The sequence below is a fragment of the Vipera ursinii genome, assembly GCF_947247035.1.
Source record: "Vipera ursinii genome assembly, chromosome: 1".
In the NCBI taxonomy this organism is placed as follows: Eukaryota; Metazoa; Chordata; class Lepidosauria; order Squamata; family Viperidae; genus Vipera; species Vipera ursinii.
The window spans coordinates 16,954,316-16,954,780 of record NC_139512.1 but is presented as its reverse complement, the minus strand read 5'-3'; positions in this window follow the sequence as shown (position 1 = coordinate 16,954,780).

Here is a 465-nt window from a genome sequence, read left to right as displayed (position 1 = left end):
CATCATCATCATCATCATTATTATTATTAATATTATTATTACCACCCCATGGCTGGCCAGAAAGCCCGGGAGCAGAGAAAGACAGTGAAGCAGGGCAGGCGACGCCCAGGAGTTCTGAGCCCTGGCCAGCAAACTGACCTGGCCGGAGGACATCCTGCTCAGCTACTTCAAGGACGGGTTAAACTACGACCTCTACGACGCCTGCCTCCCTCAGGGAGACCCCCGCCGGGTCCAAGGCTGGTACGTCCTGGCTGAGGAAGTGGAGATCGACCTGGCCAAGAGGCAACGCCCAGGGGCAGGTGGCCATCGGAGCTGAGCCGCGAACCAGCGAAGCCACCGTCAGCAACCAAGAGAACCTCGGGCTGTTTCAAATTCAGGAAAGAGGGTTACCCTGCGCCGCCGAATGCCGCTCGTGCACCCCTACCCCAAAGCCCGACAGAGCTCCAGCTGGAAAACTTGGAAAGA